The following is a 24,101-nucleotide window of genomic DNA, read 5'->3' on the forward strand; positions in this document are numbered from 1 at the left end:
TTCATCAAAGACAATCATATTTATATAAACTACAAAAATATAGAAAAGAGTTTTAAAATTATGTGGGAGTTGACTGAATTAAAATTAACGTTAAAATACAATAGTGAACCAAATTTGTAAACGAACCTAAATTAATTTATTTGATAGGTTATTAACCATACCTTTCTTTCCTAACTTCTCAATCTTATTTTTATTTTGGTTCACATCAATTCATTTGGCAAATTTGTAGTTTTTCCAACATGTGCAAGGTATTTTCCCTTTGAAAGAGGAGAAAAGGGAGTTTCAAAATGAGAAAGCTTCATTTACTTATACATATCTTCTACTTTGATAGTACTATTTGCCAACACAAAGAACATTTCCATGTGAAATAAATGGGCTTTTAAAAGCAATTTAAATATTTAAAATAACAATTTTCAATCATCATTATTATACAAATGTTACACCACTTCCTCTTCCCTTCACCTCCATGGAAGCAAAAGCCACTTTTTCTGCCATAGAACATGGAAGCAAACCTTAAAAATAAAATAATAAAAAGAAAAATCCAATAGGACTATAGTACACAAAATATATTATATATTTGCAAAATTAACTTTATTTAGTTTAAAGTTTTTTTTTTTAAAAAAAATATCATTTCATCATGTACTCACTTTTAATAAATCTTAAAATTAGTTAACACGGATAGTTTTTTGTTAATTTTATTTTTTACAAAATATATTGTCTCTATCAATCTTTTCTGTGTAAATTTTAAAAGTTGTACACATTGTCTCTTCTAAAATTAGTATTATTATTGTTTATCAAAATCGATAAAAGTTAACATCATGCTAACAATAAGTACACGTTTTAATATTCATTAAAAGTAAGTTTCAAATATTGATGAACTCGTAAACTAAGATGGAATGACATATCAAGTATAGAAACCAAATTGGTATAGCATTCAACATCCACATTATTAACCATACAAAGGAAATGATACATCTATCAAACAAATGAAATGATATATATCACTACAACAAAAATAGGTTTCCATGACTTTAAAAATTGTCATAAACACATTTCATGACTCTTTTTTCAGTCCTTGAATCCACCATCAAGGAAATTAAGTCAATGACACATCTAAAATTAGTCATTATTGGATGTTTCATGACTTTCCAATGTAGTCAATAATAAGCATTTGTTGATATTTATTACGTGTCATTGTAACATTTTTTATGACAATTTATCAATGTCAATAAATAATCCAAAAGTTGACTTTTTCTGTCAATTAAACCGTTATGTTGACATTAAAAAATTGTCACCAAAACTATTATAATGTCATATTTATAGTATCAATAATATGCTCTAATCGTGATACTTTTTGGACGTTGTTGAATTACATGCATTGACACGTATTTATAGTCATTGAATTTCAATTGATAAAAATGTTCTAATCAAATATAGACATCTTATGACATTTATGAATTGTTAAAAATATTTATAATTATGAATAATTATTTGTTTATACCTATTGTCAATTTACACCTGTGTTTCCTCTAATTTTGACCTAAAATATGTACAAACATAAATATGAACTTTCATATATAACAATAAAGTTGGTAGTGTTTATACAAAGAAATTAGTAACCAAACTTTATTTAAATTATTCACAAAGAAACAAACACTGCAACAAAAATAACTTTCCATCGCACAAGGTAAATCTAAAATCAGTGAAAATAGAGGAAAAAAAAGTGACATAAATAGAAAAACACGCATTTTTTGGTGGGAATAAGCGGAAATTTGTATATTCTTAATCATTTATGACATCGTCAATTTGTGACAGTTAATAACGGTTAATAATTATACAAAATAATTTTTTAAATAAACAAAAATGAAAAAGAAAGTAAAATGGGGAAGAAAAAAAAACCCTAAATTTATCTTTCCTCTCTCTTCCTTCACATTTTCAGTGTGAGAAACCCCCACCGCAGTCCCCATCATGAAGCTTCAGCCCCCTCTCTCAAAATCATTCACTATGCAAATTGGCAACCCAACAACTCTCTATCTTCATCAACTGTGACTGGGTAGCAACTCACAGGCGTTTCATCTTCTTTCGCTGACGTTTGTGATCCAAAACCCACGCGATTTCTGGTAATTTTATTCTTCTAACAACTTTGATATTCTAAAATCTATGATTTCTGTTGCATAATTAACGTCAAGCAGCACGTTTTGAGGCTTCACATTGCTATGGATGATCTTTATCTCGCACTCTTTGTGTAAGTATGCTCTCCCTTTTGTGATTTCTACCATTAGGGTTTTCACCATGATCGAAGAGGATTCTCGATAATGCCCCATTGGGCATTAGCCCATATACTAGAAGAAGTTGCTTCTCATTTTAGACGAAGTAACCTAACAATCTGACCAAAATTTTAGTCATTTTTTTCATAAACCACCGAAGGAGAAATAAGGGTAATTTGAGAAATGAGGAAGTCAGACAGTTAGGGGAGATGGGGACCACAACTAGTGAAGACTTTGATTAGGTTAGAAGAATGTTTTTGTTTAAAAGTAGGGGGAAACGGGAAGAGAAAAGGAATTTTTGTAATCAAAGTTTTGAGGGTAGGGGAGCTTAACTCTTGTGTGTGAGAGGAAGCTGGAGTCAGTGTCGTTTCCTAGAGAGATTTTGTAATCGCGTTGCTTATCGTTTAGTTCGTCGTGTAAACGGTCGTGTAGTGAATTGTTTAGCATATTGAATCATGTAGTTAATCGTATACTGGATTGCGGAGCCGATTGTGTAGTCCATCGTGTTCTCAATAGAATTTTTCTGAACGATTTGGTTTCTATCAAATTGGTATCATAGCATATACCTGGGCAGGAATGGCTCAAAAACGATTCGAGGAAAAATTGGAGTTGTTAGATCAAGAGATTTCTGGTCTTAGGGTAGAGATGCAGAAACTATCGACGATTGAGGAGAACTTAGCATTGTTGGCTAAGAATATCAATCGATGGGGAATGCAAGTGGAGAAGCACCAGAAAATGCCCATTTCGTATGTAGCTGAAATGGCGAAGGGGAAAGCGAAATCAACATAGAAGAAAGACGGATCGAGAAGTGAGATAACGGAAGAATAGAACAGCAATAATACGAGTGGGACGAATAACTCGGTTAAATCAGAAGTACAAGAAACGTTAAGCGATCAGAGCAAATTCAAAAAGGTTAAGATGCCAGTGTTTAGTGGAAGTGGTCCGAATTCTTGGCTTTTCAGAGCAGACCGATACTTCCAGATTCATAAGTTGACGAAGTTTGAGAAGATGACAGTTGCAGGATTAGCTTCGATGGTGCCACGTTGGACTAGTACTGGTCCAAAGAAGGGAGGGAACCATTCAAAGATTGGTAGGATTTAAGACAAAGAATGTTAGCTCGATTCCGGTCGTTAAGAGAGGGATCAATTTATGGAAGATTCTTTGCCATCAGACAGAAATCAACGGTAGAGGCGTATCGGAATCTGTTTGACAAGTTGGTGGTGTCGTTACCTCACCTTCCGAATGAGGTGTTGGAGGAGACATTTATAAATGGCCTTGCTCCATGGATTAAGGCTGAGGTAGAGTGCTAGGAACCAACAGGATTGGCTCAGATGATGTCGTTAGCCCAGTGGGTTGAAGATCGAAAGAATGTGGGGGTTGAAGCGGGTCGGGCAAGGGTATTCGGAGGTAAGATCCAAACCTTGAATACTACTAAACTTAATATCGATAATATGAATAAGGCAGGAAATAACGGAGATACGAAAGGAGGAAAATTAGGTGAAACGTTTCTGATGAGGACGATCACTCTATGAGGGTATCATCTAACAACAATCGGAGGGAAGTTATGTCCCGAAGACTGTCGGACGCCGAATTTCAAGTGAAGAGGGAGAAGAGGCTTTGCTTTCGATGTGATGAGAAGTATACCGTGGGGCATTGGTGCAAAGAGTGCGAACTCAGAGAATTGAGATTGTTGGTTGTGCATGCGTCCGGTGAGGAAATGGAATTAGACAAAGAAGATGGGTTGAGGGATGAGGTATTGGATGAACATGATGACAGTGAAGGATAAGTTTCGGAAATAGCAGAACTCTCTGTGAATTCTGTAGTAGGCTTGACCAACCCACATATAATGAAGGTTAATGAGGGATCAAAGGAGAGCCTGTAGTGATATTGATTGACTGTGGAGCAACAAACAATTTTATATCAGAAGGAATGGTTAAACGATTACTATTGGAAGTCACAGAAACGACAAAATATGGAGTAGTTTTGGGATCAGGCTCAACAATTAAGGGGAAGGGGATGTGTAAGAATGTAGAGATAGTGATCGGCGAATGGAAGGTGACTAATAGCTTCTTACCATTGGAGCTTGGCAGTGTGGATGTCGTTTTGGGCATGCAATGGCTCCCTTCCTGAGGGAAAACAAAAGTTGATTGGCGAAATTTGACGATGACTTTCGATCACGAGAACCATAGAGTAACCTTGCAAAGTGATCCGAGTTTGGCAAAGGCAAGGGTCAGTCTGAAAAGCATGGTGAAATCTTGGGCAGAAGAGGATCAAGGATTTTTAATGGAATGTTGAATGATGGAAAGAGGGGTGTCTATAGCCGAGTGGTATAGTATAGAGGAAGTATATATTATTTCAGAATCCATACCTATGCTGTTGACTAAGTTTGACGATGTGTTTGAATGGCCGGAGGAACTTCTTCCATGCCAAAGCATTGAACATCATATACATTTGAAGGAGGGAACAAATCCTATAAATGTCCGACCATACCGTTATACATATCAACAGAAAGCTGAGATGGAGAAGTTGGTAGAGGAGATGTTGGACTCAGGAATCATCAGGCCAAGTACTAGCCCGTATTTGAGTCCTGTTTTGTTGGTCAGGAAGAAGGATGGAGCCTAGAGGTTCTGTGTAGACTACCAGGCCCTCAATAATGCTACCATCCCAAACAAGTTTCCAATTCCGATAGTTTAAGAGTTGTTTGATGAATTGAATGGAGCTTAACTGTTTTCTCAGCTGGACCTAAAATCGGGCTACCACCAGATCAGGTTGAACCTGAGAGATGTGGAGAAGACTGCTTTTCAAACGCACGAGGGACATTACGAAATCTTGGTAATGCCTTTTGGATTGACCAACGCTCCATCCACGTTTCAGACTTTGATGAATGCTATATTCAAACTGTATTTACGACATTTTGTGTTAGTATTTTTCGATAACATCTTGGTGTATAGTAGAAGTTTAAAAGAATATTTGTAGCATTTGGAAGTTGTGTTATTAGTGTTGAGGGAGAATGAACTATATGCTAATCGTAAGAAATGCCAATTTGCTAAGGAACGGGTGGAGTATCTGGGTTACATAATTTCGGGGAAAATGAGTGGAGGTAGACCTAGAGAAAGTATGAACTATTGGAATGGCGAGCACCTAGAACAATCAATGAAGTGAAGGGATTCTTGGGATTGTCCGGGTATTATCGGCAATTTGTGCAAAGTTGTGGAAGTATGGCAGCCATGTTAACTTAAAATTTAAAGCGATGAGCTTTTCAGTGGACTGGTGAAGCTCAGTAGGCATTTGAGATGCTTAAAACAGCTATGATGACGTTACCAGTACTGGCATTACCAGACTTTAGTCTGCCTTTTAAGGTGGAAACAGATGCTTCAGGGTATGGCATTGGGGTTGTGTTGGTGCAACAGACGCGACCGATTGCTTTCTACAGTCATACCTTGCCGATGAGGGACCGAGCGAAACCGGTGTATGAAAGGGAGTTGTTGGTTGTAGTAATGGCTATGTAAAGGTAGAGGCCATATCTGTTGGAAAGATTATTTGTGATTAAAACATATTAGAAGGCTTTGAAAGTTTTGCTTGAATAGAGGACCATACAACTACAACATTAGAAGTGGGTTGCTAAATTGCTCGGAAATAATTTTGAAGTAATCTACTGTCCAGGTTTGGAGAATAGGCTACTAATGCGTTTTCCAGGGTAGAAACTAAGGCTCAACTGGCTCATTTGACAGTCCCTACACTGAAAGATATGACAAACATTCAGAGGGAGGTGGAGCAAGATGACCAGTTGCAGCGTATCAAAAATAGAGTTCTGCGAAAAGAGGAAGGAGTACAAGATTTTTATATACATCAGGGAGTGTTAAAGTTCAAAGGGAGTTAGTGATCTCAAGCACTTCTACTCTTATACTTACTATATTGCATACTTACCATGACTCTGTCTTTGGTGGGCACTCTGGATTTTTGAGAACATATAAAAGAGTATCTGGAGAATTATAGTGAGAGGGGATGAAAAGGGATGTTAAGAAATATGTGGAGTAATACATAGTTTGCCAAAAGAACAAGACCCTAGTGTCTCCTGCAGGGTTGCTGATGCTACTTACCATTCCTGATGTGATATGGGCTGATATATCAATGGATTTTATTGAGGGATTACCTAAAGCCAGGGGTCTTGATGTGATTTTGGTGGTAGTGGATAGGTTAATCAAATATTGCTCACATTTTGGCATTAAAGCATCCTTTGAATGTCGAGGTTGTGGCTGATATATTTTGTAGAGAAGTGGTGAAGTTACATGGTATTCCAAAGTCTATTGTTTTAGATCGAGACAAAGTGTTTGTGAGTAACTTTTGGCAGGAACTATTCAGACTTTCGAGTACCAAGCTTTATAGAAGTACAACCTATCATCCCAAATTGGATGGCCAAACAGAAATAGTGAATCGTAGTGTGGAAATGTACTTGCGATGTTCTTGTAGGGAATGACCAAAATAGTGGATCAACTAGTTGCATTGGGCTGAGTATTGGTATAATACCATATATAATGCTTCAACTGGTTTGACTCCTTTTCTAGTTGCATATGGACGTTTTCCTCCAACTTTGGTTTATTATGAGGATAACTGTACTTGAATGCTACTTTAGACCAACAATCACGAGATAGGGATGAAGAATTGCGTGTCCTCAAGAAGCACCTGCACGTGGCTCAAGATAAGATGAAAAAGTATGCAGACAAGAAGTGGAGGGATGTGGAGTTTTAGGTGGGGGATTGGGTCTGGTTGAAATTGTGTCCTTATCGCCAAATTTCAGTACGACAAAAGAAGTATATCAAGCTATCCCCTAAGTACTATGGGCCGTATCAGATTATTGACAGGATTATATTGGTCGCTTATAAATTGGAGTTCTCACCTATGGTGTCAATCCATCCTGTCTTTCATGTATCTCAGCTTAAAAAGTTATTGGGGCAACAAGGAGGGAGTCAATCAGTGGATCCTTTGGTGAATGAGAACCATAAGTGGTTGATTGAACCGGAGGAGGTATTTTGCTATCGTCCTCACTCTTCTCGACAAGGGCGTGAGATTTTGGTGAAATGGAAGGGATTGCCAAAGCACGAGGCAACTTGGGAAATGTTGGATGACTTCTAGAGGCAATTTCTAGATTTTTACCTTGAGGACAAGGTAAATGTGGAGGAGGGAGGTAATGATAGACCACCGGTTATATTTCAATATCAAAGAAGGAGAAATAAGGGTAATTTAGGAAATGAGGACGTCACGACAGTTAGGGGAGATGAGGACCACAACCAGTGAAGACTTCGATTCGGTTAGAAGAATGTTTCTATTTAAAATTAGGGGAAGCGAGAAGAGAAAGGGAATTTTTGTAATCAGAGTTTTGAGGGTAGGGAAGCTTAACTCTCGTGTGTGAGAGGAAGCTGGAGATAGTGTTTGTTTCTTAGAGAGATTTTGTAATCGTGTTTCTTCTCGTTTAGTTCGTCGTGTAAACAATCGTGTAGTGAAATTCTTAGCATATTGAATCGTGTAGTTAATCGTATACTAGATCGCGGAGCCAATCGTGTAGTTCATCGTGTTCTCAATAGAATTCTTCTAAACGATTTGGTTTCTATCATTTTTCAAGCATAGATTAACAATCACATTTATGATGAGACTAGATTGAAATGACTTAGACAGGGTTCTAACACTTGGAAACTCTTGATTGAAGATTCAGCTTAGTTCGGACTATGTTCTGACTCATTCTAGCGAAGATCCAATTTGTTTTGGGTAAGATTTATGTAATAGTCTCGTTTAGACTCTTTTGGACTAAAATGTTGTAAGCTTGTTTCTATTCCCTAAGTTTATTTTCTTTGTAGTTTGAATTCGTTTTTGGAATATTCTAGCAGGTTTTGAAGATGTCCAAGGCTATTTTGTAGGTAAGAATGATCAATAGAGTTCTCATTTTGCAAGGGTAATGAGAAATTTAAACACGAGTCAGGTTATATGTCTATATATTAAGGTTTTAAATTGATATTGAATATTGAGTGTGTTCAGGATGGAGGGAATTTAGAGTTGGATCGCATATGACACTTGAATGTTGTGTTTGTTTGTCATGTTGGTTAGTAAACTATTTGGTTGGCTTACATGTGTTAGCTTATATGTTACATTGTGAATGATAGAACATTGAGTTTATTCATTTGGTCATTGTGTTTAGCTTGATGAGGTACATCTACCTCTGAATTTTTGGTGTTTAGGATGCTTATGGAATTTTGTTTTCTTATCGCTTATTTGCATACCGTTTATACTTAAAAATTTCTCCTTTGTATTTTATTAAGGAACTTGCTATTTCTTTCTGTTGCCATAGGTATTAACACTTGCTAACAAACAATTAGATAGAGTATGTCATTTAGGGGCTGTTTGGGGTACTGAGTTGAGATAGGATGTTTGAAGTTCATATGTCTGTAGAGTTCATATATCTGTGGAGTACATATGTCTGTGTTTTAGATGCAGAGTTATTTGATCTGAGTTTACGTGTCTCTGTTTGGGTTGTAGAATTGAGTTCATATGTATGGGTATCTGATGCAGTTTTTTGAACTCTAAATAATCTACTTTTATGGTTGCTATTTTTGTTTGAAACTTTTTTACTCGATAATTCTACCTATCTTTGTTTGAATTAAATATGGATTGCAATTTTTTTCTTTTAATTTTTCAAGATTTTTTTCCTTTCTTTTTTGTGCAATGAACAACAATTAACCAATTTCTTGCAGAAATATGGTTAAATAAAATGAGAAACCAAAGAGAAATCAAAACTTTTGATTCCAAATTTTCTCCATAAATTTCATTATCATCTTCTTCTTTTTCTTCCTGTTATTGCTCTATATTTTTACTCTATCATGAATTTTCTTTTAATTAAATTTTCCCCATCATCTTAGCAACCAATGAAATGTCACCGCATTTCTTCAACAATTTTACTTTTAATTCCTCTAAATTTGGAGGATCATCATAGAAGAAAACTCCATTTTTTATTAATTCTTGCTAAAAAAATGTTCCATAAGTTTTATTATAATTTTTTTTTGTTATATGTTACATACTTTTAACTATAGACATACTTTTCTTCTAAATATTCTTAACGTTCATTTGATATTTGAACTCAATTAAATAAAAATATCTTTTACAAATTTTTACGTATAAATATTGTAAGTAATGTAGACAAAATACTATTATTTATAAAATGAACAATCCTACAACATACTTTAACAGTCACCAGTCTTATAATAATCGGAAGTGGTTGTCGAAGTTGATTATTGAAAATGATTTTGTTGGAGTTTTAAGTCAGAGGTGATTGTTGGTTGCATGAAGTTGTCGTTGAAGTTTGTCATCGGAGGTGGTTTTCGGAGCTCGAAGTTGATCACGTGAAGGTGGTCGTTGAAATTGTTCATCAAAGATGATTTTTGCCGGAGTTTGTAGTTAGAGATAGTTTTCGGAGTCCGAAGTTAGTCATATGAAGTTGGTATTAGAGTTGGTTGTCAGAGTTTGTCGTCCGAGGTGGTTTTCAAAGTCCCGAGTTGGTCGTCTGAGTTGCTCGCTCAAAGGTGATCATCGAAGGTGATTTTTTTGTCATAATTTGTCGTCGAAGGTGGTTATTAGAGCCTACGAAGATGGTTGTCGAAGTTGACTATTGGAGTTTGTTATCGAAGCCTGAAATTAATTGTCGAAGTTGGGTCATTAAAGGTGGTTTCTAGAGCCCAAAATTGGTTGTTAGAGTTGGTCGCGTGAAGGTTTTCGGAGCTCGGAGTTGGTCGCCAGAGCTGACATCGAAGGTGGTTGTCGAAGTTGGATTTCATCACCAGAGTTTTCATTGGAGGTGGTTATCCGAGCCCGGAGTTGGTTGTTAGAGTTTTCATCGGAGGAGGTTGTCGGAACTCGAAGTTAGTTCACAGAGTGTGATAGTGGTAGCTGGGTGGGCCATTGAAAACATTAGAGTTAGGGTGAGTTTGGTTGAGTTGGGGTAAGTTGGTAAAACCAACTCAACGCCACCAACATTTAAAGTTTGTGGGCCAAACGGTGAGTTGGTGAGACAAACTAATTAGAATTAAGGTATTCTGCACTTTTCGATTGAACCAATTACAAGATCCAAGGAACAAGGATTCAACAATCATTTATTCTTCATGTACAAGATTTGATAGGATCAATTCATCCTCTATTTTATGTGGAAAATGTGATCCAATAGATGACGAACCATTTAGTAGAAGGTCAATGTTTGCTCGGTTGAAGTGGAACATGGTGTAGACATTAAGTTTCCATGAATTCAAGCACTTTGAAGAATTTTTGTATTAAGTTCATAAACATTTTATTGTAATTTTAGTTTTAATTTTATTTTTATAACTAGTCAAAGATAGAAACTGTCGTTAATGATGTTACATTAAAGATGGTGGTTGGAAGATGGTGGACGGAAGATAGTGGCCGGAAGATGGAGAACTCTTTTAATGTTTTATTTTGACTTTTTCTACTTTACATTAAATAGGTTTAAAATCTCTATAAGGCTATATAAAGTCTTCTTCCCATCCATTTGTAATCAAAATTCGATGAATGAAATTTGAGATCTCATATTTGAGACTTTTCCCTTAGAATTTTGTAATTCTTGTGATAGAATGTATGTGAGCCATTCAATTTAATATTAATCAAGTTGATTGCGGAGTGACTCAATTTAGAACAAGATTTCCCAATCTTACTTCTAGATCTTCGATCAAGAGGTAATCTAATTCTAGTCTTTTCTCGGGGTTGAACTAAATCATATAGGGAGGTGTTAATTTCTTAGATTCAAAGGTTCTTGCTACATAATACCTTGGGTCTTTGGGCTGAAGGTTAGGGACCGTAGGTTGCATCTTTGTGGCTTACTCTAAAATTGATTCTATCTTTCTTAGTCGTTTTTGCATTTTTATTCACATTTCCATTTCTATCCATTTGGTTCTTTGTTGTCTTCATCCATAGTTCTTCATCCTTTTATCTTATTTCAATCTTCTGGATCAAATTTAGATCTTTGAAAAAAAAAATTTAAAAAGCAAAAAAAAAGTGAAAAAGGTGAAAAAAGTTGGAAAAGATCCAGAAATTTGTTTTTGCAATTGTTCATGCAAATTGTATGTTTAATCTTGAATATTTGAATCAATTTGGCATAATTGAGTTATAACATTAATTCTTTCAATTTTTTGTCATTTCCTAGGTCAATTGCATGTTCATTTGAGTGTCTTTATAACTTCCTATCATTAATTGTTGAAGACTATTCAAATCTGAAACTTTTAAAATTCCTTCTTATCTTTCATTCTTTTTCTCAATGCAAACGGCTAAATTTGATTTTATGGCCTTCAACAAAGTTTTAGATCAGCCTTGTATCTTAAAGTTTCGTCAAATTCATTGAGTAATTATCCCTTTTTATTTGCAATTCCATTGATGTTTTCAGTTTTATCTGAAAACTGCATTGTGCTTTCCTTTATATGTTTGTTCTTTTCACTGTTTTCTTATTCTTTTTATGGTTATTTCTATATTATTATTGAAAATAAATATTTACCTAGGGTCTTTTTTGTAATTTATCATGCACCTAGGGTTTCCTACTTCTCTATTTATTTGAGAAGTCTTCTTGTAATCCGTGTATATGAAAATAATAAAAAATCAGTTCTTATCGTGGTTTTTTCTCCCTGGTTAAACTTTTGCGTTCTTTTCTTCTCCCTTTTATATCATGGTATCAGAGCATGACGACGAAACCTTAGTCATCTTTAACGAAAATTAACCAATCTTCGTCAGCTCCGAACGTCGATATTGCGGCCACAATACAGACAGTCGTTGAGCGATACCTTCAGACCGCGCTGCTTCATCTTCTTTAGCTGACTACGACCGATAGAGCTGTCCCGCCGATCAGCTTCAGTTGCCCAACTGAAACCTACCTGACACTTTAGAACAACGTCGATCCCACCCGCATCGCTCACCAGATCGAAGGCCATCCAATCGCGGCTCTTCCGTCGATCGGTGTAGATCCGTCCGCACATTCCCGCCGTTTGCATCTGTTCGTCTTCGCCCAGCTATAGCCGCTAGCTCTTAGCCAGCAAACCGACTTCCCTTTGGCCACTGCCGTAACCGATTCCTTCAGTTAACTGCAAACTTCTCCAGCAGCTGTCCTCCTCAACTCGAACAGCTCGATTAGTGGCAGCTCTCTTCAGCCGAGCCATGATACCTCCTTCGATCAACAAGGTCCTCTAGCCGCGCCAAGCAGCAACAATGCAACTCATGGTTTTATCCCGATGGCTTCAAGTGGCTTTGAGCTTGGAGAGTCTTCGTCTCATTCTCTTGGACAGCAGCCGGTTCCAAGGAATCAAGGCAATATAGAACCTATCAGTGTTTGTCCAAATGAGGTCCAACGTCAGTTTGCCCACCTCCAGCAGTAGATTGCAGCTCTCGGAGCCATTCTTGGTACAAACTCACAATCTGTCCAACCAGATCTCTCCGCCAACGTACCGATGTAATCTAAGAATCTGGTAAATTCTTTCCCTGCTTTACCCATAACGAATTTTCTGTCTAGATCAATGGGAAACTCTACAGAGTTTACTGTTGGAGAGAAGCTGAATGGCCAGAACTATTTTTTCTGGTCTCAATCAATCAAGATGTCCTTGGAAGGGTGTCATCAATTCGGATACTCAACGAGGAGATACCAAAACCGAGGCCGGGATATCCCCAAGAACGTATTTGGAAAGGAGATGATTCTTTGTTATGATCGGTTCTAGTTAATAGCATGGAATCCCAAATTTACAAGTCATTACTCTATGCTGTAACCATTCGGGACATTTGGGATGCCGTACAGAAATTATATTCCAAAGGACAAAATGCTTCTCGGTTATACACATTACACAAATGGGTCCATGAAATGTGAAAAGGGATCAATGATGTGACATCATACTTTAATAAATTGTCTCTACTATGGCAGGAAATGGATTTGTGTCGAGATATGGTCTGGGATTGTCCTTGCGGGGGAGTCCAACACTTCAAAATTTAGGAAACTGGTCGAGTTTATGACTTTCTAGCTGGGTTGAATTCAAAGTTCGTTGTTGTTCGTAGTTGGATATTAGGCCAGCACCTCATACCCTCTCTCATGGAGGTTTGTTCGGAGGTACGTTTGGAAAAAGACAGATCGAGTGCCATGAATAACCCGATAATCTCATCAATAGATGTCGCTGCTTTTGCTACGAAATCTTCTGGGTCTGACAATGATAAAAAGAATAGACCCTCTCCTGTTTGTGAACACTGTAAGAAGCCATGACATTGAAGGAAATCGGATATGAGGATTTCCATGAGCAGCGAAATGATCGTTCCAAATTCCATTCGTATTTGAACATACACAATTACAATCAAGAAACGGAAACATACAGATCATGCACAATAAGAAATTACAGCATGCTTTACGAAGATCAAGGGAAGAATTATACATACATTTGAAGACTCATCTTCAAAATCCCTCGATCACGAATGCTTGTTCCGACTCCAAGCCAGCAACACACGAACGCTCGAAAATAGTACGATCAACAGCGAACTCGAACATAGTGATCTTCCACAACGAACGACCTCCAAAAACCTCGACTTAGTCGAGTTGAGTACGATACCACCACAATGGCTACCTTTGTATTCTCGGTGTGAGAATCCAGAAGTGTGAGCTCTTTGTGGACTTGGTTAGAGGAAGAGACCAGAGGGATAACAATCTTGAAAACGGTTGAGCAAGTGGAAGATGACAAAGATCTATCGTATAGACGATGCCCAATCATTTAACAAATGCTCTGCAATCGTTTAGCAAAAGCTCTACGGTCCTTTAGATAATGACCAGCTGAGTGAACTATCGTGTAGTGTCACTCCACGATTGTTTAGTCTCTCTTCAACTATCGTTTAGTGAATTCTATTCACTTAACAGCCATTGTGAGTCTTTCCGAGAATCGGAAAATCTCAATACAACAACTACTAAATTTAGGAAAATATTTTTCGTTTTAACTCACGGTTACCATGAAAACCACCAATAACCTCTCACTCAATTGGTTATCAGAGAAAAAGAGATAATTATCCAATAATTAATATTATTATAAATATATATGATAACCAATTTACCATACTATATTTATAGCCTATAGTTTTAATATTTCATCTCATGAAATATATAAACCATAGTTTTTTTTTTTATTTCAGGGTACTTAATGTAAATCTCATTCACATTAAACATTCACTTGATGTATCTCATACATCATACCAATCATATCATATATAATCGAATTACCTCTTGTCAATTTGAATATTTCAAGTCAACACCAAGAACTGATTCTCAACTTGAATCCATTGAGCTACCAAGGGGACCTTATGGACCTGTAGCTCGAAGCTTCAATGATACGTGAATAACTGACTAAACTTTTTAGTCACGGGATCCACCATCCGTTAACTGTCAGGTACTTCACTAAAGACTAATCAATAGTGCAATAACCCTTCACAGATTTCTCGTACGTACAACTGGCCAATAGTCGTTTTGTCCCTGTAGTTACATCTAACTCCTTAAGTACCACTGATCCCTCTAATGAATATAAGTCATGTTTCTACTATGATTGAGTCCTCTCTTCCAAAGAGAAGTTGTGGCCACTATGTTCAAGACTCGGAATCAGTTCTTAAGGAAGCAATCTATCTACTTACCCCTGCTTCAGGGAAGAAGTGAATTCCATCTTGTGTAATTGAGTTCCCAGCTCCTAAATCAGACAAAACCTAAAAAAGGTAGGCATGTTGAGTTGGCAATCTGGCCACTCTCACCTATACTAATCAAAGGACCACCCTCAAAGGCAAGAGTTCCCAAAACACTCAGGATTGAGGTCATGTCACCTATGGTCATTTAGGTGAGATGTAAGTCTCAAGTATCAACGACGTTATATAAAGAGACGAATCATCTCGTGGTCCAGTCTTATATAAACTCTTTATATAGGATACCCCACTCGCATGTCTCCACAGGAATGGTTAGGATCTACCCTCTGTAGTAGTTCACAATAGTTGCAAACCTCTATAAAGCGGGTCATATCCGTAGTATCACCAGGATTAGGTATCCCTCCTTAATCCTTATACTATAGACCTATTTAGGTTATCACTTAAGGCATGATCCACTTGTATATCTCATATACATGTTTAAGTTTTCATACAATAACTATGTAGCTTTGTTTATTGGATATGAGTAAATGGAAGATAAAATAACTCTTATTTTATTCATAACAATGTGTACAGTTTACAAACTACGAGACTCCGAGAGAATTAGGACACCAATCCCAACAGACATACGAAAGATCAGTGTTGGAAGTTGCATGGGAGACCTCCAAACAGCAAACGGTGGCAGTCCCATGACAAATCAAAATTCGGGCGTGCTCTTGTGGGTGACTTGACGAATGGAAAACCTCAGGTTCACCTCCAGCAAATGGTCAGAATAGCTCAGGTGTTGTTGGTGTCAGTGCCATTGTGTAGTCAGGTACGGTTCAGTCTTTTGGCTTTCTTAGTGTTAATGGTAAAAAAAATCATGGATTGTTGATTCAGAAGCTACAGACCATTTAACCGGCTCATCTGATCAATTTATTTCATACTGTCCGAGTACTGGTAATGAACGGATTAGAATTGCATATGGTTCGTTTGCTCCGGTTGCCGGAAAAGACCATCTTTACCTGTTTGAGGGTTTAATGTTGCGTGGTGTATTACATGTTCCAAATATTTCGTATAACTTATTGTCTGTTAGTAAAATTACAAGAGATATGAGTTGTCAAGCCATTTTCTCACCGGACTCTATTTTACTTCAGGATCTAAGCTCGAGGATGACGATTGACACTGCCCGGCACGATAGGGGGCTCTATTTCCTGAGTAATGATACTTCCTCTAGGGATTGTTATAGGACTAGTCTCGTTTCTTCGTGTTATTCTACTTCTGAGAGTGATTTTATGTTATGGCATTTTCACTTTGGGCATCCCGGTTTTCAATACATGAAATATTTATTTCCACATCTATTTCGCAATGTTAATGTTTCGTCCTTAAAATGTGATGTGTGTATTCAGGCCAAATAGAGTCGCGTCTATTTTTATTCTTAGCCTTACAAACCATCCAGACCCTTTACCCTTATTCACAGTGATGTTTGAGATCCCTCACCCATCAATACTACTAACGGTAAACACTGGTTCGTCACCTTTATAGATGACCACAATCGACTTACTTGGGTCTTCCTTCTTACAAATAAGTCTAAGGTGTCATCGGTCTTCCAACAGTTTTATACCACTTTGGAAACACAGTTTAACACAAAAATCGCAATTCTGCGAAGTGACAATGGTCATGAATTCTTTAACAACTCCTTCCAAGATTTCATCGCATCTAAGGGAATTGTCCACCAAAGTACTGGTGTCTACACTCCTCAGCAGAATGGAGTGGTCGAACGAAAGAATCGTTATTTGGTGGAAGTTGCTCGTTCTCTTAGAAAGTCAATGTTTAGGTATTGCACCTTTATCTGGGGGAATCTGGTTACTTGGAGGAGTAAAAAACAAGGGGTTGTAGCCACAAGCAGCACTGAAGCTGAATATAGGGGCATGAGACTAGGGATATGTGAAGAGATCTGGTTGAAGAAAGTTTTGACAGATCTCCATCAAGACAGTAAACTCTCAATGAAACATTTTTGTGACAATAAAGCAGCAATAAGTATTGCAAATAAACCTATTCAGCATGACAGGACAAAACATGTGGAAATTGATAGACATTTCATTAAGGAGAGACTGGACAATGAAAGCATATGCATTCCCTATATTCCTTCAAATTAGCAAGTCGCGGATGTCCTCACAAAAAGGTTGCTCAGAAACAGCTTTGATTATTGTGTTAGGGAGTTGGGTCTTATTGATATCCACTCCTCTACTGAAAATAAATATTTACCCTAGGGGTTTTTTTGTAATTTATCATGCACCTAAGGCTTTCTACTTGTCTATTTATTTGAGCAGTCTTCTTATAATCAGTGTATCAGAAAATAATAAAAAAATCAGTTCCTATCGTGGTTTGTTCTCCCTATTCTAGGGTTTTCCACGTTAAACTTTTGCGTTCTTTTCTTCTCCCCTTTTCATCAATTATCTTATCTTTCTTATATTGAATAGCTCTCTATTTCAAGAATTGTTTGTATATAAGCCTACTCAATATAATAATTTAGCCACCTTCCCAAATAGCCTACCTTTTTGTGTGCAAACACGAGTGTTCCTAAGTAAAAAATTAGTGAGTTGAGTGTGTGAGGTCCTTTTAAAATATTACTATCAGTTAAAGAGAGGGATATCATATGGAGATTAGTAAAACTCGGTATAGAGAAGCACAAGCTGATGTTATAACTCGATTGACCCAAGTAGTTGAATCTTTGATGGATCGGGTAGCTAGGATGGAAGGAGCTTTGAGGAATCCTCAACAAGGGGAAATGGGTTGTAATGAAGGAGTTGAAAATGAAGAAGACGATGATAATGAAACTCTTTTAGTTAGGAAAAACCTAAGGGGAATAAGAGTGTTGGCCAAGGTAGATGAAGAGGAAAATGAAGGGAAATGAACATTTTACAACTAAGAAGGGTAGAAAGGGAGTACCAAAATGAGAGAGGAGAGGAAAGAGGAATTGGAGGAGTGAAGCATACAATTCCTACCTTTCATGGGACAACGGATCCAGGGGAGTATATGCAATATGAGAGTAAAATCGAGCATGTTTTTTATTGCTACAATTTTTGCGAGGAAAGGAAAATGAAGCTTGATGTAGTTGAGTTTGTTGATTATGCAAGTGTATGGTGGACATCCTTGAAACTCGAATGGAGAAGGAATTACAAAGAGCCAATTGAAACTTGGGAGGAGTTAAAGGCCCTAATGAGAAAAAGGTACATTTCTAAGCACTACATTCAAGAACTCAAGCAAAAGCTTCATTCTTTGCAGCAAGGATCCAAATGTGTGGATGATTATTATAAGGAAATGCAATCCCTTATGAATAAAGCAAATATTGATGAAGATGGGGAGGATACAATGGCTAGATTTCTTAGAGGAATGAACCGAGAGTTGGCCAATCAAGTGGATAGGCAAACTTACTTTGACGTGAGATAATTGTTACCCTTTGCTGTTACAATTGAAGAGCAATTAGCTTGGGAGAAGTTGCACAACCATAGGTGTGCTTCTTCTAAATATACTTCTATTTCTACTAACACTTGGCAAAAGAATGCAAATATTGGGAAAGTTGATTTCAAGCCTAGGAGAAAATTTGAGTTTGACAAGAATGATTAGGCTGAGAGCACCAAGGGCAAGGAAAAATTGGAAGGGTCCAAGGAGGAATGATAAGGCAACCCTAACCCTCAACCCAAAGACTCAAGCTATTATATAGCAAGAACCTTTGAATCTAAGAAATTAATACTTCCCTATATGATTTAGTTCAACCTTTAGAAAAGGCTAGAACTAGATTACCTCTTGATCGAAGATTTAGAAGCAAGATTGGAAAATCTTGTTCTAGATTGAGTCACTTCACAATCAACTTGATTGAGGTTAGATTGAATGGCTCACATGCATTCTATCACAAGAATTGCAAAATTCTAAAGGAAAAGTATCAAATATGAGATCTCAAATATCATTAATAAAATCTGATTACAAATGGATGGGGAGAAGGCTTTATAGTAGTCTTGTAGATACTCTAAACCTATTTAATATAAAGTAGAAAAAGTCAAAATAAAACATTAAAAGAGTTCTCCATCTTCCCACCACTACCTTTCATCTACCATCTTCCAACCACCATCTTTAATGTAACATCATTAATGCAGCCTCTATCTTTGACTAGTCATAGAAATAAAATTAAAGCTAAAATTACAATAAAATGTTTGTGAACTTAATACAAAATTTTTTCAAAGTGTTTGAACTCATGGAAACTTAATATCTACTCCATGTTCCACTTAAACAAAGCAAACATTAACCTTCAATACTCCAAATAGTCCGTCGTCAATTGGATCAACATTTTCCACATAAAATAAAGGATGAATCGATCCTATCCAATCTTGTACATGAAGAATAAATAATTATCGAATCTTTGTTGCCTTGGATATTGTAATTGGTCCAACCGGAATGTGCAGAATACCTTGATTCTTATCATCTTCCTCCTCCTCAAAAGGATTCGTCCTCGAATCAGGAAATTCATCACCAATATAAAATACTCAAGTCAGCAACATTGAATGTAGAACTTACCAAAAATTCTCCTAGAAGATCAATCTTGTATGCATTGTTGTTAATTCTTTCAAGAACTTGAAAACGACCATCCCCCCTTGGATGTAACTTTGTCTTCCTTTGAGATGGAAATCGCTCCTTGCGAAAATGTACCCAAACCCAATCACCCGGTTGTCGGAGCTTGGAGTTGGTCATCAGAGTTGTCATCGAAGATGGTTGTTGAAGTCGGGTTTTGTCACCGAAGTTGTCATCAAAGGTGGTTGTCAGAGCCTGGAGTTGGTCGCTGGAGTTTTCGTCGGAGGTGGTTGTCAGAGCTTGAAGTTAGTTCCCAGAGTGTGACAGTGGTCAATGGATGGGCCATTGAAAATATTGGAAGAAAGAAAAGTTAGAGTGAATTGGTAAAATATGCCAACTCAACTCCCCCAACATTTAAAATTGGTAGGCCAAACAATGAGTTGGTAGATTTTACCAACTTAACTCAACTCATATTAGTGAGACAAACACCCCCTAGTGATTTCTTAACTCAACCCAAAACTTCATATTTTACAAGTTATTTATATAAGTATCTCATCTCTTTGACAGGTTAACGGAAACAAATGAAAGGAAATGATTAGAAAATTGATCCTTCTTGTTAACCATGCATTAAAGGCAAGTTGTTGATAATTAGTAGTTTTGTGTCATTTATACTGGAATATTGCTTGTTGTGTTTGGGAATAAGTTGTGAAAAATATGCACACTATGTTTGTTCCTTTTTCTGATGTGTCCATTGGCTCTAATAGATAATTTACATTATTGTGGTATTGCTTGTTTCTTTGAAGATAGAAAGGAGATATCTTTTTGTCATTTCATCAATAGATATGATGCAACAATTTTATGCAAGGACGGAAGTGTTGATGAAGTATGCACTATTTTATTGTTTTAGTTTCTTTGTAAAAAACTTTCCAAGTTTGGTTATTAATTCGTTAGTACTTGTCCTTTGAGGATATTCAATAGATTCCTTGTATTTTGTTTCTTTGTATAAACTTTATGAACTTTATTTTTATATATAAAAGTTCTTATTTATATTTGTACCAATTTTGTATTAAGATCAAATAGTTGATGATGGAAATTACGTGTGTCGATCGAAATTACGTGTGTAATGACAAGATTCATTGATTAAACAATCTATGAAGACGTGTATTTTATTGACAATACGAAAGTGTCATAAATATGAAATTATGTAACAATAAAAATGTGTCATGATATAATATTTGTCATTTGTCATGGTTTGAATGTTCTTGACAATAAAGTGACATGGTTAAGATATTCATGACAAGGAAAAAAATGTCACTATGCATTGTTTTTTAATACATTTTATAACTATTGTCAATACCTATAATGCTATAGCATTAAGTAACTTTGAATCAATTAATGGCAATGATAACATGTCATAATAAACTTAACAATGATAATTTATCATTGTCAGTTATTGTTCATTGTTGACAATTATTTATTATCATAAAAATTTTAATTATAACATTTTTCAAAAACTGTCATTGATGTTCATACCTTTACCGGCGATACAAAGACACAAAATAAGTGTCACAAATTTTAATTGTGACCATTTTTAAATGTCATGGAATCCCAATTTTGTAGTAGTATAAATACAATAAGTGTTGCAAAAACGTGTTACACTATCCAAAAAAAACATACATAAATACACTTACTTGATGGTTGTCTCACTCTAATCGATTTGTGCAAGACCTAGTTAAAAAAACATTCATATTAGAATTCAACCCAATACATCAATGTCAACGTAACAATAATAATAATATTCATATAGGCTATGTATACATTTTTAATGTTCACAATCTCTCTTAACATATACCCATTACCTTTACGCTTAAAACAATCAAAACTATACTTGAATCCTATAAATAAGGTTCAACTGAAACTTTGAACACATAAAAGACTCATAATATCACAATATAATCACATAAGTAAGCTTCAAATCACATTATAAGCTTCAAATCAAACTTTAATCATATAAATAACCTCCAAATTTAATTCACTCTTCAAAACTAAAAATCTAACACACTTTTAACATAGAAACTTGATATAAAAAAAAAAAACAAAAAGAATATTGTAACTTGTCTAAATTTTTAAAGATATAACAACTAAAATATCATAAACATAACCAATCAAATTATAACAAACAATAAAACTTAACAAGCTCACATGAAAATAATGCTAAACTTGATATGAAATCTAAAATAAATAACGATAGTAAACAAATAAATTTGAAGTATAATCACAAAATATAACATATCACATATTCAATAATTAGGGTATAAAAAACAATCAAATCACTTGAACCTCTAATGAAATTAGGAAGCGGTAAGAAGAAAATCGATTGGTTCTTAAAAACTAGCAAAAAGCTAATAGCATATGAACAAGAAAACTAATTTTAAGAAAGAAAATAATAGTAGAAACTAAAAAGAAGGAAAAGAGAAGGAACCAAAACACAAAGTTAACTGCTAAATACCAACAGACCATTTATGCCATATCAGTTGCAAATCAAAACGTTTCCAATGAGAAGATTCTTAAAAACATACAATGACAAATATTTGGGATTTGCAATAAAACATGCTAACAAGAATAACATTTTTGTACCGATGACCCAAACACATCAATAGAAGAATTCCGACCAATTTGATATGGCAAAAGGGTAACGATACTCACCGAATCTTACCAAAAAGAACTCTAAACCTTGCTGGCTACTATTCGAATGCATCCAAACTCGCAAAGTCTGAACCTTATACGCCATGAGTAATCTGATTTGAACGGAATCGGAGAGTGAGTAGAAGTTGAAAGCCAACCCCAAGGTCAAAAATGTCGATGAAGAGCTCATCGAAAAGAAAGGACACTATTGTGAAGCTAAATGAAGCGTTTTTTAAAAAGCTTAGTTCATTTGAACTTCACTTTAGTATGTATTCCAAATAGATCAAAGTAGGGAATAAATATTCATATAATTAAATTATACAAATTTAGTATTAAAATTAAAATTTATTAAGCGCTATTAATATTTTTCTAATTTGTAATTAAGGTTAAAAAATAACTTTTAGTCCATAAATTTTCATTGAAATAACGATTTAATCCCTAGACTTTTGTTTATAATGATTTAGTCCCTGTATTTTGAATTTTTTAACCATTTAATCTATGAACTTTATTAGGTAATAATTTAGTCATTGTACTTTAAAATTTGTAACGATTTAGTCTCTATTATAGAAATTAGTGTTGAGATAGGCAAATCGGTAAACTAATTAAAGACTCGGTATTTTTATAAAATACAAAGTCTACATCATAAAATATAAAAAATCCATCTAATTTCGCTTATTTTTTTTACATTAGGAACAAATTGTATAAATTTTAAAGTACACTACAAGAAATCGCACTTCTCCCGACGCCTCAAATCCCCGGGAAACGATGGAAAATGTGTCGGGAGATCCTCTCTCGAAAATAAACGGATCGTCGGGAGTTTGGTTGGGAAAAATTCGTCAGGAGAGGAACTTCTCGATGCATAGAAGAGTGCATCAGGAGTTGTTCCTAGAACTCCCGACGAATAGAAGAACACGTCGGCTAGTAATGCAAGAACTCCCGGACGCGCTCTTCTATGCGTCGGGAGTTTTAGAACTCCCAATGGCCTGTTTTATTCGTCAAGAGTTAGGGGAACTCCCGACGCGCTAAAATATGCATGGGGAGTTCCTTCATTGGTTGAATATTGACTTTTAAATTTTTTTAATTTGTAATTTGTAATTTTTTTAAAATTTGATCTGAATAACCTGTAAAGCATCATTAACCAACTCCAACAAATTCACATACTAAATAAAAACAAACAAAACGAAGTCCATACTATAACAAATAAATGAAAAGTTACAAGATCCTACAATAAAATAAAGTCGTTACTAAATAAAAGAAAATTGTTTTCAGAAATACATTGAAGAAATAAAATGAAAACAACATCAATAAATACAGAAAAGAAAACAACGTCTGGAACATAACATCTTGAACAATCGTTCAACCTCATCTCCGAACAACATCTTACAATAAAACAAATTCAAATGTCATAATCTTTTATAAAAAAAAACGATTATGACGGAACGAACACCCCCCCCCCCCATAATACGTTCAAACTTCACAAACATCCATAAACACACAAACACTCCTAGTTGAATGCCAAAACGAGCAAAACGAGTATAATCAAACTCTTCCCACCCCCACGACATTCCCGACGCTCATAAACATAAAAAAAAAAAACACACACACAAAAACCAATAAGTTCAACTCCAAAACAATTATAACCAAACTCTACCCACCCTCACAACATATTCAAACTTCATAAACAAGAATGAACACACATAAAACTCAAACTTTCTCCCAAAAACAATCTAAACCAAACTCGACCCACCCCCAAAACACATTCAAACTTCATAAACATCCATAAACACACAAACAATCCAAGTTCGACCCACCCTCCACACACAATAACGACAAAAAACACATCAAAATCCAATTGTTTGGCTACCATAACTGCAGGATAGCCAACAATTCTTTATCATAAAGCTACTAAGACATAAC

At 35.7% G+C, this 24,101-nt stretch overlaps 1 long non-coding RNA gene across 1 annotated transcript; it reads right to left on the minus strand.

Annotated features, from left to right (window-relative positions):
- Nucleotides 1-361: 361 nt before the first annotated feature.
- Nucleotides 362-22,409, minus strand: LOC150038162 (uncharacterized). The gene is made up of 3 exons (XR_016527954.1): nt 22,206-22,409; nt 21,191-21,227; nt 362-488 (listed from the first exon to the last, which is right to left on the minus strand). It is a non-coding gene; the product is annotated as an uncharacterized LOC150038162 (long non-coding RNA).
- Between the last annotated feature and the right edge of the window lie 1,692 nt (nt 22,410-24,101).

The sequence above is a fragment of the Benincasa hispida genome, chromosome 1 (assembly GCF_027475165.1).
Source record: "Benincasa hispida cultivar pf3 chromosome 1, pf3_genome.v1.1, whole genome shotgun sequence".
NCBI lineage: Eukaryota > Viridiplantae > Streptophyta > Magnoliopsida > Cucurbitales > Cucurbitaceae > Benincasa > Benincasa hispida.